Genomic DNA, 11,386 nt, shown 5'->3' with positions numbered 1-11,386 from the left:
AGCTCCAGGTCTTGTGGCTCTTGTTGTATGAAAGTTCTGGTGCTGGTGAGTGCCCCTCTGTCAGAAGGGAAGCCGCATCCTCTTCCCCAACCTGGCACTACAAGGAATTCAGTTGATTTCCATAGTCTTTGCTTTGGGTGGATGGCTCACAGAAGAGAACCAAGAAAAAGAAGAAGGTGGTGTTTTCCCTCAGGCCTCTTAGTTGAAAGAGCACCTTGCTGAGTTTTCCCTGACCAAATTTTCCTCCTCTGCCACGGCCAGGTACTGTGCCAGTGCCTTCCTCTTGGTGCATAGGGGCAGCTGCCAGTGCCCCGTGCCACTCACCCCATCATGGCAGCTCCAAGCGGAGCAAAGGGCTCCTGTGCTGGCCCAGCCCAGGGCGGGAGGCAGCGCTGCAGAGCACTGAGCACCGGCAGGGGATGTGAGGAGGGGCTGCCATTGCAGCTCTGGGTGCTCGCCCTGCAACTCCAGCATCCAGCACGGCCCTGCAGCCCTCTGCACACCCAGGCCAGGCCCTCACATCACAGTGGCTTAGGAAGTGGGGCGGGAGCAGTGGGGGCTGTTTGCGGGATCCCATCACAGACCTCTCTCCCGAGGTGAGGAGGCTGTCACGCTGAGTCCGCACATGTGGAAGCACCAAGCGTGCCCCTAACCCAAACCCTAACCCCCTGAGCCAAGAGCACCCAGCTCCCATTCTGCAGCCACTGCCTGAACACCTCCCCGGGTCTGCAGAGCTATTTCAAGAGTTTCCTACGTTGCATTTTCTGTGTTAGACTTTTGCTCCTAGAGATCACAAGGGACAGGTGCCAGAGGAAGAACCAGAGCAGATGACAAGCCATAGAAATGTTCAGGTAGAGATGAGCCAGGAGATGTGGGTCAGATTGGATCAGCTGCACACATGGCAGCAGAGGCAGATGACCACAACGCAACCTGGTAGCGATCTGTATGAGTAGCTGTGAGATGGAGGTGAATTTACCTGCAGAGCACCTGGCCCAGGGGTGCTCTGCAGCCCAAAGCAGGGCCCCTCAGGCCCTGGCTCTGACACAGAAAACACCTGATGAGGCACAAGCTGGTTCCCTGCCTGTTGTGTGGCTGTGGATTACACTCATTTGTGGGCGTGGGGGCAGGTCACTTGCTGGGATGTGCAAGACTGAGAGGTGCCAGCCAGGGTTCCCTAAAGCACATCTCCTTGCTTTCATCTTTCCTTCCTTGCTTAGGATCACTTGACTTCAGAGACATCCTGGCCCTTGGGAGCATTTTGCCTGAGGGAAAGGACTATTTGTGCAGCAGAGCTCAGGCTCTCCCAGTGTAGGAGCCAAACTCACAGGAGGCTGAGCACACCACTGCAAGCAGAACTGTGCCTGGTTGGTGACACGGCACCAGGCACTAGTTCCTTTTTTACTGTCTGCCTCATAGAATTCATACCTTTGTGATGATGAACAGGATGGTGTGACGTTTGGTCAGAGATCAGGAAAACAAAGGCCACAGTCAGTCCAGGGAATCACATGAGTGGGATTTCCAGAAATGACCAGTTCTGTTGCCAGGTACAACTGAATGTGGGCTGAGTTCTAAAGAAACTAAACAAAAAAGCCCCCAAAAAATCTAGCCCATAGTGCATTTTCTTTTCAGATTACTGAAAAACAGTTAACAGTTTCTATTTGACACAGGATGAACTGATGAAGGTACAGTAACTGTACTCTCAGCTTCAATGCTGTAGGAAGATTGGCAGGAGTTTGAAGAGGACCAAGGCTACTCCTGATGGATTTAGCTGAAATGGGATTATGTAGCCTGTCATTCTGTGTATTTGCTGGATATGCTCACCTGGTGGTATTTCAAATTATAATAGAATTATCATATATATATACATATATATATATAGATAGATAGATAAGGACAGACTAAGGATCTCAAAGACAGGGGTTTATGAGTTTATGGAATATTTGAGGGTGCTGTGGTGCCGGAATAAAGGTAATGTCACTCTAAGGGAGAATGGGAATTCAGCTAAATATGGATTCAAAATGGCTTGGAACACATGTGCACCTTTGTCAGAAAACTGCCTCTGCCACACCAGCCATAAAGATGTGCCTGGTCCCTGACAGTTCTGGGAGAGCAGAAGGAGGGGGAAGGAAGACCTAGTTTGAAGTGTGAGGGTTGTGTGGAAGAACTGACCCTCTTACAGCAAAACTACTTTGCAGCAAAATTGCTGGAGGTGGTCAGGCTCTACTGGCCTTCACAAGTACTTCCAGGCATTCTTACCACTCAGGCTGCAGGGATGCATTTTTTTACATTTGAACTTTAGTCAGCACTTTAACTAGTGCCTCTAGAGGGAAAAAAATATTCCTGGCCACAGGGCCCAGGCAAGGGTCTATCTTAAAAGAAATGCTTCAAAAGTATTAACATCTGTACAAGACAGCTTGTGGTTAAAAATGGGGTTGTCCTAAAAAATGTTCTCTTTTCTGGCTGCAGAAAATTCAATGATCTCTTTGTGTTTCTAAATGACAGAACAAATACGTACCTGTGTGATGAGCCTGTATATCTTAAACCAGAGGGTCTGCAGTGCTGTGTTTTGTTCCATATACCCTACCTCAAGTCTGCTTTCTGTTACAGAGTTTGTCTGTTGCAGCCAGTGGGCTCATCAGCCTGCTTATTGTTGCCAGACTTGCAGCACTGAAACAATAAAGTTGATGCTAGTGCCCCCAAGGTGCATGATAAACACTGGAATACCATTTGCTGGGTGGATGGGTATTTTCTTTGCACTGTTAGTGTGGAAGTGTCTTCGGTTATGGTATGCAGGGCCTTCTGCAAGAGAAGAAATTCAAATGGAAGCTCCTGCTCTCAATTACAAAGATCTACCTTTTGATAGATGCCTGAATGACAAGGTTAGAAAGGTGTCTACTGGTGCCTGCTGCCTCCTGAGCTTTGCAAAATTCAAGTCAGATGGAAAATTTCTGTGTTTCAGGAAGGGAAAAAAACCCTCCCAATGTTTACAGGGGAAACTATGATCTCAGCTTTAACCTCAGGCTGCTTCAGCTGTCCCCACTCTTCCCACTGCACCATTTCTTCTCTGTCAGTAAACATTTTTTCTTGCTCTCCTCCCCCTGCCAGCACACCAGAGTGACCAGCATGTTACAGTCACTATGCCCATGCTACTGACTTGCAAATGACCTGTCGGGTTAGTCCCTCAAACGGACAATTACACATGGCTGGCTATGATGAACTGGAACAAAGATGGACATTGGGGAAAAAAAAAGGCACAAAAAACAGAAGTGGTGCATTCATCTCTTTGCAAATTCTGTCTGCTTTCTTTTCTTTTCTCTTTTGCTCTAGTCATTCCCCTCCTTAACCATGTTCTTGTGATAGAGTTTGTTTTCAGTGGCCTCTCTCTAAAGTTTCTCTGTCATAATTGTACTTTCCCTAGAAAATGCCTGTATTTTCCACCAGTGATTTCTTTGTGGACCAAAAATATGACCGTTGGCCACAGCTTAGCACAGTTTTTCAGTTTCATAGAGGTGTTTTTCACAAATCAAGAAGAAGAAAAAACCTATAATTTCACTAAAATTGGCTGCTTTTTATTTTCCTTACTGGTCCTGGGGCTAAAAGGCTTTTCAGCCATTTGTCATGCAGTAACCACAATATTCAGATCACCAACCCAATATTCGAGGCCTAAGAACCCACTAGTCAATGCTTCTGATATTTCAAAACTCTCAGTCCTTGTACCCTGTACTACCCACTGACAAAGAGTATGAGAGCGACCAGATGACTCCATTGAAGTCCCATAGGGAGTACTGTCCTGTTCTGCCTCTCAATACTGTTTTGGAGCTGTGGAAAACAGTGTACTGCGGGTTTAGCTGGTGGCCAGTTTAAAGCAACAGAGCCTGCAAATCTCACAGCGAGGCTGAGGGGATCTGTACAGGTAACACTGCCTGCTGTTGACACCACATTTGCAGAATGCAGACAAGTTGCTTTACTCGTAGTTTCCTTCCGTACGTAAGCTCACTGGTCTAATAGAGACCTATGATTTCCTGCTCTTGCTGAGAACCAGTATCAGACACACAGCTACAGAGTATGCAGTATTTTAGTATTTTTTTCATAGATTAGTACCCTTCAGTGTAACATACACACAGATAATTCTCACTAGATAGTTAAAAAATAAATAATGCATGAATTCCTGCAGAATAGAATATTTTCCACCCACTCACAAAATACATCGCTCTAATCACAAGCACAAAAGGGGCTAAAATTCCATGAGAAATACCCCTATACTAGCAAGCACCTTATGTAACCTTCTCAGTCCCCAAAGTAATATAAAATCAATTGTAACATGCTACTGAAAACTAGGTCTTGATCACAGACACGTATCTGTGGCAGAAACAGCTTTTAAACCACAAAAAGACAATTATCAGAAAAGAAAGGAATAGTATTCTCTAAGCCTGTGCTCACAATACAAAACTGACAGTCAAACCATAGCACTTCCAGTTTTATATTCTTACCAATTCACTCTGTGGTAGTCAGTACAACACCTAACCTCCCCGTTCTTCACGCTTTCTTATGGTAAAGTGCTATGGGTTTATTGGGGAAAAAAGATATTGTATAAAGCACATGTAATGATTGACAGGCGTGGGAGTAAGATGATTATCCATATTCAGAGCCAGAGACAGGGTTTTTCATCCCAGTGAGGTGCATTTGAAGATAACTAACCCCAGCTAAGCAGCAGAGGAAACATCATAAAAGTTTTGTTGTACAAAGGGAAGAAAGGGTGTTGAGTACTAATACAGTTTTTCCCCAGTACGAAGAAGAAGCAGCAGTTGAAAACAAATAAGGAAGTGAATACAGCAATGCCTAAAAAGGCAGACTGCCCTCAATATCTACATATCTTTTTCTGAAAAGCAAAATTGGGTATTTTAATAATTAAAAAAAAAAAAAAAAAAACCACCTCCATATTTATTTTTGAGAACCTCTGACAATACATGTTTTTATCAGTATTTTTCAAAAGGATGAAATCATAAATGATTTAAAGGGGTACCAGTGCCTCAGTTGCACAGAGTAACATAAGTAAACATGCATACCCTGACCACGGATACGTATCCAAGTCCCTCATGAAAAACACTAAAGGTACATGCCCCAGACTTTTCTTCCAAGCAAAACTTACCAGCATTGCCTTGGTGCAAACCCTAATTTACTTCTACAACATTTTTGGAATCTTGTCTTCCTAATTCTTTTCTATCTTATTCAAATTTTCTGTGTTTTTTTTGAAGAGAAGTGTACAGATTCCTGAAAAGAAATCTAAAGAAGTTAGGAGGCACTGCCTCTCTCTGTGCCTGACACAGCATTTTAGGAACTGCAGCTTCAAAATAACAGCATACCTTCAGTCTTCTCTCAAAAGGGGACCTATTTGGACAGTCTTGACATGAATACTATTTTTTTAAAAAAAAACAAAATCCCTTGGTTAAAAATCTATTGGTGAAGACTGTCACACAGCAAGTATCTGACAACTCTTCCTGCCAAACACACTAGAAAGATTATCCATGAATCCTTATCTTAAGTCGCAGACGGTTTATTAATGCATTTATGGAGAAATGCAAAGCCTAGAAAAGCAGTGGATTCTGTAATTCTGAAAAATACATTCTTAAATGTGATGACAAGAGCCTGTAGGAAATCATGACAAAGACAGATTCAATGACTGGCAGCAGAGGAAGATTTTCTGCACAAAATTCCATCAGTAAATTCTGCACAAATTCCAACAGGCAATCCCATTTGAGATGCTGCTCTAAAGCATTTTGGGACAGTTTGCCTCTTCACTGTATTTTTAAAATATGAACTCTCACTAGAATCTTTTCTTAGATCAATCATTTATTGTGAAGAATCAACAAAGTTTTGTTGGTGTCAGATTGCAAGACAAGGATTGAAATTATGTTAACAGCACTTCTTTATCTCTCCCTGGTTTTCTTGCTCCTGGACAGAAAGTTCCAAATTTAAAATACATCCATACATCTTTTCTGCCTTGATTTGAAGTCAGAGAAAAATAGTGCAAAAGAGCAAATGTCACAGCAAACCTATTTTAAATCCTCAGGTTGGAAGATTTTTTAATTAGAAATTTAAATAATTTCACTTTTTCCACCCCAGAGAAAAGAGCCATTCCTTCTTCTCTGCCTACAAAGAAGGAAAAAACGCAATCCTATATTTCCATGCTGACTCCATTGGGAAAAAGACAGAGGGAAATAAATGTAACCTATAATATAGGAGAAAATTAACACAAGATAAAAAGGGTAACAAAGTGAACGTCAGAGAATAGTATATTTGCTCGAGGATGTCAAAGACAGGAATGAGAATAATTTATATTGGTTTTGAAAGCTGCTTTTTTAGTTTTAAAAACAAGGACTGATCAGACAAACTGATCCCAAGTTTGGAAATGACGGCAGTGAGGTCAGCACAGGGGGAAGTACTGGTCTCCTCTCTGTGGTGGACAGCAACAGGGCAGAAGGAAATGGAAAGAAGCTGCGTCAGATAAGTTTGGAGTGGACATTAGGCAAAAGGTTCTTTGGTGAGAGGGAAGTCTACCCAGGAACAGACTCCTAGAGAAGTGGTCACAGCATCAAGCCTGTTCAAGTTCAAGAAGCATTTGGACAATGCTCTTAGTCATACCTCTGGTCTAGTTTTAGGCAAGGAGGAGTTCCATGAGGGGCAGGGAGCTGGACTTGATGACACTTCCAACTTGAGATATCCTATGATTCTAAATCTTGATTCCCATACCACTCACAGTAAAGCACACCTTAACAATGGAAAGGGATATAGAAGAGAAGTTCAGGGTAAGTGCTTCAGGTTCTTAATGATTGATAAGATCTTCAAAAGGGACTGGAAGTCTTAAAAAAACCAAATAATAAAAAAAGTGCAATTGATATCCAGAGTGGAGGGCCAGTGTTGAGAAATAACGTCTCTTTTAAGTATTGCAGTTTCTACACCCTGCACCAAAGTACTTCAAATTATTTTCACCATACCTTTATTCCTCTAATGAAGCATATCCTGATTGTAGCCACTTTACACATTCAGACAGAACATTTTAGAATACGACACAGGAAGCAATTACTCAATACCCGAAGCGTACTCATACTTGACAGGGAAATATCTGGGAAGGGAAATTCCAGGTGATCCAGATAAAACACCTGGAGGCAAAAGTATTTCACTATCACCCTGCCTTCCTATTGTCTGCTGGGACATGTTTGTACTAAATCAAGTGACATCTAAATGGCATTAAATTGGATTGTTTCTCATATCAATTTAGTATTGTTGCTTGCTGATACTCTACCAAATGTTTGGGGTTCATCACTCCTATGGTTACAAATCATTGTCATTTAAGTCTTACTTTGTCACACTAAATGCAATCCCCTTTCAATGCACTAACTCTGCCTTTTTCTTCGGAGGGTAAACCTGGGCAAACCTAGAACTGGTGTTTGCATTAAATCATATTATTGCATAAAGAAAGGCTTTCTTGTCAAAGACGGCATGGCTCTTCATTGCAAAAGCCCAAAGGCCAAAGCCAATACATGAAACCAGCCTGGATTCTTTGAGTAATATTAATCAGTCCTACTGTGGTAATTATCAGGTTGTGCAATGGAAAAAAAAACAAACTCCAGGAGTCTCAGCAGGAAGTAGAGAAGATCAACAGGATCCTAAACTAACTCCAATAATCCTATTTAACCTCAAATGCTGTTAGACAGATTAAAAGAAAAATCTTTCAAGAAGGAGTTAAAAAAAAAATGGAATCACACAAAGGCAATATGCAGCTGGAAATTCCCATCTACCTTGCTTCACACTGACCTCCTGCATAGACAAATAGTGGATAAATAATAGTAGTGCTGAAGAGTCTTTGGTTTGGATACTGTTGTGACCATTCCAGGAAACATTCTTGCAACTACTTTTTAATCTTTTTGCAAAAACACAAAATGTATTCTTTTCCTCTTTCTGTCTTGAGTTAAAACATAATAGCAGAGTCTAAGTTAATCTAAGTATATGCATCATTGTACTAAATTTAGAAATAACATTTAGAAATAAATGGTGTGGGGCGGTAACCTGGAAGATTCCATACTTTCAAGGGAATTTCGTGAAAATCTGGGGCAGAAAATTGAATTTCTCGGAATATCTGGATATATCTAGGCCCAATGTTGAGCCTGTTTTATTCTAATAAAAATGAACATCTGGCAGATTAAAGCCATGAAGAGTAACATGATTAAGGTAATATTTAGAAGAACCAGAAAAAGCCAGATTTCATTAAGCCACAAAACACTCAAATCATCATTCTGAAACATGCCTCTTAAACACATAATAATAATATTATTCATTTGCCAGCAAGAGATCAGTACACCGTAAAATTGCAGAACTGCTGTTGAAGCACTATTTCCCCGTCTCTCAGCAGATATTTACAACTGCTACTAATTTGTCATTTCACATTCACCTGGCTCTGTTCTTCTGTACCCAAATAATTACTCCAGATTAGAGGAAAGGAATGGCCAATTGTAAACATGACAATAAAATACCCAGAATGGGTCAGAATTCACAGAAGTGCAAAACAAAATGGAAGAAATGGAGAAACAGAGAAGGTCCTTTTACACAGTTAAAAGATGAAGCTGAGAACTGGCTTTTACCGAACCTACACTCTTGTTATGTTAGTCTTTATCCAATATATCAGCACAGCTGATTTGTGACCATTAGTTTGAAACATCTTCACCAGACTGCTCTCATTTCACTTCTCCTAGAATGGCTACAGGAGTGACTTTTATATGAACTGTCACCAAAGTCAGGCTAAAATATTCTGGGCTAAACGCTGCTGAGGAAAATCTGGGCCTTTAGAAATTACTTTCTGTTAAGATATGACTTTATTTCTATAACTCTTCCCCTGTTGCTTCTCATTCTATTAGGTTTTTTTATACTCCTAGGGGTGGAAAATAATTTCCTCCACCAGAAATACTTTTATCTGAGCTAGAGACCTGCCAACTCACACAGGACTCTGGCTGAACTGTGCTGAACATGAAATGGTACCTCAAAATAATGCAAGACCTCTTGCACTACACAGGAATGGTGACTGAGAACAGTTAAATCTGAGAGCATACATAGGCACACGGAGCATATTGTCTTGCTTATGTATGTACAGTTGATTGATAATATAAATACTGAAACAACCAAGCCTGGACCCAACTCTCCAGGAAGTCTGCTGTCCTGCAGGGGCTCGAAAAAAGGACATCACTGGAAAACTGTCCAGTCTAACAAGGCCCCCTGATTGCCATCCACTATTGGTTTTTCAAAGTGGCAGTGACAAAACAACAAAGAGAATGCCAAGGGCAGTCAGAAGAGACTTCAGTGGGATGACTGGCCGGGGGATCAGGAGCATAGGTAGTGATTTCCTTAAGTCTTCTGGTAATGAGGAATAGTACTGATAGGAGTAGGCAGATCTATCAGCTCAATAAATGGCTCTGAGGGTGGTGTAATGGGGAAAATTTTGGGGTTTTTGACCACGGGACAATCTATTCAACACCTGGTCTACTGGCACCTGGGGATGCACCTATCTCAGAGGCCAAAAAGAGTTCTAGCTCAGGAACCAGTGGGGCTCATTGACAGAGCTTTAAACTAGCTGGGAAGGTGGAAGGGGGAAATACCACACTTGCCAGTGATGAGCAATGGGATGGTGTGCCAAAACTTGAGGAAATGGGCATTAATGGGGTCTGTCAATCTGCTTCATGAGGTGTTGGCTGCAGTGTGCCACACCTGGAATGTTTCTATACCAGTGCACGCAGCGTGAGGAGCAGACCAGAGGAGCTCGAAGCTTTGGCCCAGTCCCAGAGATTTGACATCATTGGCATAAGGGAAACCTGGTGGGATGAGCTCTGTGACTGGAATGCCCTGTTGGACAGTTACAGGCTCTTCAGGAGGGATAGGCCGGGCAGAAGAGGCAGAGGGGTGGCACTGTGTGTACCAGAAGGGTTAGGATGTGTGGAGCTCACAGCTGGCAATGGCACAGTGAGAGCCTCTGGGTAAGAATCAAGGGACAAACAAATAATGCAGATGTCACTGTGGGAGTCTGCTATAGACCTCCCAGCCAGGACACCAATGAATTATTCTTTGAGGAACTAAGGAACACCTTCAAGTCAACTGCCCTTGTCCCTACAGGGGACTTCAGCCCGCCAGAAACAGCTGGGAGCATCACACAGCTGGTGCAACCTGGGCCAGAAGGCTCCTGAAAAACCTGGATGACAGTTTTATGGAACAGGTCCTAAGGGAGTCAACTTGGAAAGACACCCTCCTTGATCTGCTGCTTATCCACAGAGCAGATCTCATTGAGCAAGGTGGAGATTGGTGGCTGTCTTGGCCACAGAGACTGTGAAGTGATCAAGTTTAAAATATCTGCTGACAGAAGAAGTGCCAGGAAAACCTCAGCTGTGGACATGAGGAGAGCAGACTTCAGGCTGTTCAGAGAATTACAGAGTAAAGTGTGCTCTGGGAAAATGTTTTTGCACATGCTGGGATCCATCAGTGCCAGTCACTTTTTAAACATCACTCCCTAAGGGCACGGGAGCAGCAATTCCCAAATGTCAGAAAAGCAAGGGAGGCCAAAGGCCAGTTTGGCTGAGACAGGATCTTCTCTCAGAAATAAGGCAAAAAAGGAAGGTGTGTGCCCAGTGGAAGCAAGGTCAGGGGACACTGGAAGAATGCAGAGATGCTGTTTGCCACTGTAGGTAGAAAATTCATGCAGCCGAAGCTAAACTGGAGTTGAAGCTGCCAGAAATGTGAAAACAATAGAAAGAAATTTTTCCAAGTATGTTAATGGCAAAACCAGTATAGAAATATCATCACTGTTACAGGATGAGGATGGTCCCCACATAAACAGGGACATCGACAAGGCAGAGGTGTTTAATGCTTTCTTTGCCTCTGTCTTCCACACGGATGATGGACCAGGGGGGTCTCAGTGCCCTGAGCCAGAGGATCGTGAGTGCAGCAATGATCAACTCCCTGAAAATGTGTGGGATCTGCTGCTCCAGCTGGATCCCTACAAATCTACAGGGCCTGATGGGGCCTCAAAGACCTGCTGATGTCATTGCAAAGCTCTCTTGATGATTTTTAAGCTGTCTTGGGAATCCAGAGAGGTCCCAGATGACTGGAAGCTGGTGAATGTTTTCCTGATTTTCAAGAAGGCCAAGAAGGAAGACCCTATCAGTCTCATTTCAGTGCCTGGTGAAGTTATGGGGAAGATTACTCTAGGAGGTCAACACCTGGAGGACAACACAGTCATCAGTCACAGCCAGCATGGTTTCACGAGAGGAAAGTCCTGCTTATCAAACTCAATTTCCGTGTATGAAAAGGTAACCCACTTAGTTGATCAAGGGAAGCCAGTTGATGT

Source organism: Empidonax traillii, unplaced genomic scaffold, assembly GCF_003031625.1.
Source record: "Empidonax traillii isolate 1590-97213 ecotype Southwest subspecies unplaced genomic scaffold, ASM303162v1 scaffold3:size4013460, whole genome shotgun sequence".
NCBI lineage: Eukaryota > Metazoa > Chordata > Aves > Passeriformes > Tyrannidae > Empidonax > Empidonax traillii.
This window is presented reverse-complemented; position numbering follows the sequence as displayed.